A 6,419-nucleotide genomic window follows, 5' to 3' on the forward strand; every position below is an offset into this window, starting at 1 on the left:
ACACATGAACCATGCATAAAAGTCGTTGTGATAGTTTTTTTGGCAGCAGACACCCACGCATGTTCTCCTGAAAATTTCGCAAAGATCCCATCGCGGCCACTCACAGCAGTTGTTACAACGACGTGAACAGCACCCAAGACACACGTAAAAGACGGGGATGTAAATTAAAACCATTCCAACAAGCACAAAAGCTGTTATTCCGGTCGGATACAAGAATGATTTTATCGCCAACACCACATTACAGACGTTAATGAGAGCTAAATAGTATTTTATCATTATTGATAAAACAACACCGAAGACAGCTAATGCAAAAATCAAAGCACAAGTGTAGAGAAACAAAAGGCAACAATATGAAAGCTGGTACAGTTTTGATTGGCGCTTCACAAAGCAGCGGTTAAACAAAACAAACAAGCAGGATGGTAGGGCGAAGCAGATGATTAAGAAGCACAGTAAGCCAACAGCCAGCATTCCATATTTGATAGGGTCTGATATACATCTCTCTGCGGGTTGGCTTGGTGATATTGGGTTATTTATGACCTCTGCAAACCCCATGCCCATTGCAATAACAACTAAAATGAGAAATACTATAATGGCTGACAGGCAGCAGCAGTGAACACGCCCATGCGACCTATATACTTCTTGTTCTGTCTTCAGATGGTGCAGAAGCCGTCGGCTTTCAAGATGAGACTTGTCGGCGTCGTGGAACACGGCGTTGTTTTTAATGAAGATATCCTTCATGCTTCTTTCCGCTCCCTGCTCGTCAATGGTCTGAAGCAGGTCGATCACATGAATATCAACTTTGTCGGCGTCCCATTTTGTTTTCTGTAAAAATATAGTCAAAAATCCTTTTAAATCAAAGACGAATGAGCAAATGCCTGAAATGTACGAAAATCTTATCGTATATATATATATCATAAACAATTCCCCTTTTCCAAGTTAGTAGTACATATAAAGCCATCAGTATACATGTACGTGACCGGAATACACGTAAACAAGGAGTGTATACAATGTGAATTAACAGTTTTTTTCCTAAAATCCTTAGCCAAACACAAACGATATGCTAAATTAAGTAAAAGTTACAATATATATTAAAACTTTTATACTAGCATTGTATCAAATAAAAACGAATGTTTCTCACTTTACCTTTCCTTGACTTTCCACGTCCTCGTCGTCCATGTTGAAGGTTTTGTTGAGGTAAGCGACCTTAACCCAGATAGCAATGAGCGGTCGGGCCGACGTCGGCATTGGTCGGCACGGTCGCGGTCGGCAGTCGTTGTCGGGCCGACGTCGGGCCACTATTAGTGACCCGACGTCGGGCCGACGACTGCTTCACGCCGTCGGCCCGACGTCGGTATAACGGTGGCTCATCAGCTGTGCGTCGGGCCACTACTGGTGACCCGACGTCGGGCCGACGACTGCTTCACGCCGTCGGCCCGACGTCGGTATAACGGTGGCTCACCAGCTGTGCTCGATTTGCACTAAGCGGCCAATTTCAAATCGAGGTCACCCACACTAAGCGGCCATAGATCGTTGCAAGTGCACTTGACGGTTATTTCATATTTTCCGTATTTTGCACCAAATTGTTAGGTAAGTATTTACTTTAAAGTGTTTATGTTTTTCGTACTATAGGTGGAGGTTTATTTGTTGTAGATGAATTAACGAAAACAAGCAAATCTGTCAATAATTTGTTAGTCGTAGCTGCAGGCAGTTGGCGCGCTGCATGCCACCTTTGAACCAACGTCGGGGCGACGTTGGGTTTCCGGCGGCCAAAAAGATTTTCCCGCTCAAATTCTTTTATGCTTTGAAAGACATTTCAATTACCACATTTCATGTATAGACAATTTATAAATGTGAATGAGCAACGTTCTAGTACTTTTTTTGTACTTAGGAGTATATATATATTGTTTATATTTTCTCTAGTTGAATTTGAAATGCTTATATAATAGGGGTATATAGCAAGGCTGCATGATACTAACATGTAAACTTATAATGTCAGCATGGGTTTAACACTGGATAAACCTTACGGCATACATTCCAAACTGAGTTTAGCATTAAGGGGTATAATGTCCACTCAGATTTTTACAGGTTTTCTGTTCAAAATTGGACCTCAGTAGGCTAACCTAAAATATCCAGAGGTGGTTCTTTTAGGGAGGGGGAGGGGGGCAAGTTTAAATTGAATTTTTTTCTAGATGTTTATTCAAATACCCACAGGGTATGATAAAATAATGTTTCTTTTTTTGGTTTAGGCTCATAATTAGACAAGGCATTTTGTGCACATTACAAAGCCACACTTAATATGTATCTCATATTTCTCTTATAGTCTTCCATCATGCATTACTACCTATTTGTCGCCTGTGTTGAGCAGTCAATCCTCACAAGAAAATACACTTGAAAGGTATGTGTGTATATAGTTAAAGTGCTTCAGTGTGTCATTGCCATGGTAAGATGCAGTAGTTTAACTTATATCATCCCTATCAATGGATTAAGTAGTAAACAACTAAGAAATTAATTTAGCCTACTTCTTGCCTGCGACTCTCTTCTGGAATTTAGTACATTATTCTTCTTAAAATATATGTAAATGACAGGGATGGGGGTAGGAGGAGGAGGCTGGAGAAGAAGAAGGGTAATATATTAAGCAGAGTAACCACTTCCCTGGAAAATAATTACATTATTTCGTCTACATTTCAAAGTATACATTAACAACTTCATTTCAATATGCAACATTACGAATAAGCGCGGGTGGATTGGATGCGAACTAGGAAATAAGTCATTAGAAGACAACTGAAACCAACGGTTCAATAATACGATAGAGAAACATGGATTGTTGATTCGTTGCGGCCAAAATCGAGCGTACAAAACTAACCTGTCTGTCCCTGACCTCATAAAGTTTAGAACATTTCACATCGCAAATAGAAAAAATAATAGTTAGAGAAACGTGGATCAGTATCATGCTAGATTCCTTAAGCTTGGTTTCAGTTGTCTTCTTAGCCGTTTTTTATTTTGCATATCAGTGAAATAACATATGATATTAACGGTGAATTTTGTATGTTTTATTAGATTAAGTGTGAGTTTTTATATTTTTTCTATTCTCTTCACAGAGAGAGAAGCAGCCCAGGCGCCGCAGCAGAGTTCCTCAGATAAATCTTAGTCATCATCATCATTCCTCTTCGTCCCGTGTGGGAATTAAGGCCACAGTCACTTCTTTCCAGCGTAGTGTCGTAGTCAAAGATATGCTGCAAATCTTGCGACTCACAGAGCGTCATCTATTTGATATGATGTTAACAATGCCATCAAATGTACGTCGGGGAAACGAGGCAGAAATTAAAAGACAGAATTAGACACCACCGCTGCCCTATAAACAACAAAAACCTCTTCGTGCCTGTGGGACAACACAACACTCAGCTAAAGGCATCACCGTCACCGTCTTAAAAGGAAACGACACTAGCCAAAGACGGATCGTCGTACAGAAATGTATTAGAACACTAGAGACCTTGAATAATGGACTCAGTAGGGACAATAGTTTTTTAAATGAATATTGATTTTTTATATGTTACGTTTAGCGTTTAGGACGCTTTTGCAGCATCGCGTGCCTTTAACACATCATCGACGCCACATACCCCAGTAGTTTTTCTTCACCATTTTTTTAATGTCTCTGAAGAAGGCCTAGGGACCGAAAGCTTGGATTATATATGACATCTGTAAAGTAGATCTTTAGAGATGCATCAGTAATAATATTTATTTTCAATAACTAATTGAATTATCGTTATTAACTCACTCAGATTTATAAAGATGTTTCTTCACAAAACATGATTCACGTTGTTATTATTATTATCTTTTAGGCCAACGGGACTTTTTCACTTCAGTGAGAGGGTTATTACGAAGAAACGCCGCTGCTACCCTATTGCCAACGTTCGCCAATTGAGTCATAGCTGGCTGACCATGGAGAGTCCATAATAACATTGGCTAATTAAAGAACGGCATTATTTGCATAACGGTGGTAAAACGATGGTTAACGACGTTGGCGCGAAGTTGGCAAGAAGGTGGCACCGTTGGCATAACAGCGGCTAACCGCCGATAGTAATAGCTCATAAGGACATTGGCCCAACGTTGGCGCGACGTCGGCAAAAGGTCGGCATTATAGTGGCTGACCGCCGGTTATCGATAATAACGTTGGCCCGACGTTGGCGCGACGTCGGCAAAAGGTCGGCATAACAGCGGCTAACCGCCGATAGTAATAGCTCATAACGACGTTGGCCCGACGTTGGCGCGAAGTTGGCAAATTGTCGGCATGACAGCGGCTGACCGCCGTTTATCCATAATGACGTCGGCCCAGCGTCGGTGCGACGTTGGCAAAAGGGTGGCAGACCACCGGTGGGCCGACGGCGGGCCGCCGGACACGCCGACTTCGAACCGACGTCGTCTGCCAACGTTGGCCCGACGGAGGCAAAGTCGTCGGGCCGACGTTGGCGCGACCACTCTTTGCTATCTGGGAAGAGGATACGTACTGAGGATGGTATTGTCCAGGGGGTCAGACAGGGAGAGGTCATCTCGCAAACTCTGCAGCAAGATATATAATTTACCACGCATTATCAAAGTGTGGATAATGTATTGAGCAAAATTGTTTACATTGTCAGCGTGAAGTAAGTAAATGTTCAATAGCGCTTTTTTGTAATCAAATATTAAAAATGAACTGTTCCTGATCTGTTGATCAGAGAGCAAATATTAAAGATGAAATGTCATAGTTCTGTACATCAATTAACATAATGGAATACTACTTTTATGGTAACTATCAAAATACATGTAGAATAAGCATGTGGGTTTTGACTATTTCGATTCTTTAATCGGCACAAAAACGAGGCAAGTCAGTCCTTATAAAGCCTGTTTATCAATTTGACATCTTTCAAGAAGTGGACATTAAGTCGGGTAAAACACCGCAATAGGGGGCATTCAGAACAAGTTGATCCGTGGACTAACTGATTCGCTGATCAAATATGGCCGACCCACATGAAAGCAATGCCCCATAACCCCCCATGTGCCGTCTCTGCAGGGGCAAAATCTCGTCTCCACATTGATCAGGGCACAGTTCGTTCTTATTATGATGTTTGCCTTGTTCCCTACACCTGACCGAAGTAGGAATAAAAAATTGTCAGGTTAAAACAACCTTGAAAGTTATGGTGCTTTAAAGATGAAGACAGGTGGGTGTCAGCAGCTTGACTATCTTCTTAATCGACCAAGATATACCTACATGTTGCATATCAAAAAAAGAGAAAAATTTAGGTCAACAGTTTTATTAAATTACATGTACGCATTATATAATGCTTTCAATGCTTTTCTCAGAGAAATCATATTGGTCGGTTAAGGAGACCACTTTCCTGGCAACCGCCGTCTTCACCCCTTCACTTCACTATAGGCTTACCTTGAGGGCTCTAAATCCGCTTTGGTTTTCCTTGGGTGTCTTGCCCATGATTTCGGTCTGTTCATCACTGAAAGTGCACTGCCAAAAATCACCAGCAGTGACAAAGAAACAGTGTTGAATTGGCCCAGTGGTCAGTTGGTTCAGTTCTACTGTCTTCTTTTTCTTGTCTCTTTCATCGGAATCTGAAAGACGGCATTGTTGTTGTATCACTTGTAGGAACAATAAGAAGTAGCAAACAAATTAATAATAAAAGTTTCTTCAAACAATTGCTAAAAATTAGGGTAATTGCCATTCTAATATTTCATTGACTTTTAAAAGACGCATTTATTAGGGAATGAGGTTATGGATGGTTATGGATAGCCTCAGCCTTTTAAGGAACAAATGTACTCCTGGGTTTTACTTTTTGTTAAAATTTAAGCTTGCAATCCTAAGTACAATTATCGGCCTCAAGTTTCCATATTCATAACACTAGATGAATATTATAGTGACAATAACGACGATCTAGAGCTTTCTTTTCATATAATTTCACGAGTATTTATACTCTATTTCTCCGTACTGATCATGCGTTTACTTGTTTTCTTTCCGTAGTCTTTGCGTGATTACAAGGAATAATCCATTCTCATGTTGCAAACCACCATTTAACATTTCCTTATTAGGTAATTTCTAAGAGACTTGTTTTCAACATAAAATATTAAAGATGGTATTTGAATAACTCATGCTTGGACCATGTCGATCCTTCGTTTGCATGTGTTTTAAACATGTCAGAAACTTACAAATCTATTGAAAAATTAACCAATCAAATCAAACTATATGTGACTTTGACATATTCCATCTTTTCCTACCACTCCTACCACGAAAACAATTTCTACACTTGTTGACTCTTAAAGAAATTTCACTTCAACTCAATAATTCCCTATCCTTTTACTCGTTTGATTTCGCTCTAATTATTATCTGCAATTAGTGAAAGTGTTAGTCATTTACTCTACAACTTTCTTCAAAATAT

At 40.2% G+C, this 6,419-nt stretch overlaps 1 long non-coding RNA gene across 1 annotated transcript; it reads left to right on the top strand.

The window, feature by feature from the left end:
- The first annotated feature begins 1,211 nt into the window (after positions 1-1,211).
- On the top strand, positions 1,212-3,810 carry LOC147763058 (uncharacterized). Its single transcript, XR_015333516.1, has 3 exons — positions 1,212-1,587; positions 2,321-2,395; positions 3,099-3,810. It is a non-coding gene; the product is annotated as an uncharacterized LOC147763058 (long non-coding RNA).
- Positions 3,811-6,419: the final 2,609 nt, after the last annotated feature.

The sequence above is a fragment of the Lingula anatina genome, chromosome 3 (assembly GCF_051362555.1).
Source record: "Lingula anatina isolate TDL-2025a chromosome 3, LinAna3.0, whole genome shotgun sequence".
NCBI lineage: Eukaryota > Metazoa > Brachiopoda > Lingulata > Lingulida > Lingulidae > Lingula > Lingula anatina.